We start from the raw sequence: 658 nt of genomic DNA on the forward strand, positions 1-658 counted from the left end.
AAATTAAAGGGCGACTTGACAACTAAGTTTTAATTCCTCATAAAAAGCTAGCTTTTCTTCATGTCAATTTCTTGTCCAAACTTAGTGGTAGAGATAAGGATTTTTTTTTTCTTAATAACTGTTTCGTTAGGTTCCCTTCTCCCTGGCCCTAGTTTCTTAGAGCAGAAAGTTCTTTGGATTCAATGAATATTTTTGAAAAACTAGATAGCAAAATCATAACTTCGTCTGGTTAAGATGAACATCAGATTTCTTTGTGGTGCTTGTAAGATATACAAAGCATCATCTCTCTCTGTCTCTCTGTCTCTGTCTCTGTCTCTGTCTCTGTCTCTCTCTCTCTTCCCCCACCCAGCCTAACCCCCCTCTCTGTCTCTGTCTCTGATGAAACACCGCACTAAACAACCACAGGACCAAGAGATATATTCCTTTTTCCAGGTTTGCGTCTTCTGTCTGAAAAAGACTTTCATTTCAGCCATGTCTGCCTAGCATTCCCTTCAGAAAAGTAGCAATGTTTACTAATGAGCATAATCCTCGTTATTTGTAGCAGTTATAAATGGCACAGGGTGTGCATGTAAATCTCCATACATGATTCTGAAAATATGTCCAATAGAGGAAAAATAGATCACCCCTTGTTTTCCGCAATTGGAATATGAAATGACAT

Source organism: Pteropus vampyrus, unplaced genomic scaffold (assembly GCF_000151845.1).
Source record: "Pteropus vampyrus isolate Shadow unplaced genomic scaffold, Pvam_2.0 Scaffold91, whole genome shotgun sequence".
Lineage (NCBI taxonomy): Eukaryota > Metazoa > Chordata > Mammalia > Chiroptera > Pteropodidae > Pteropus > Pteropus vampyrus.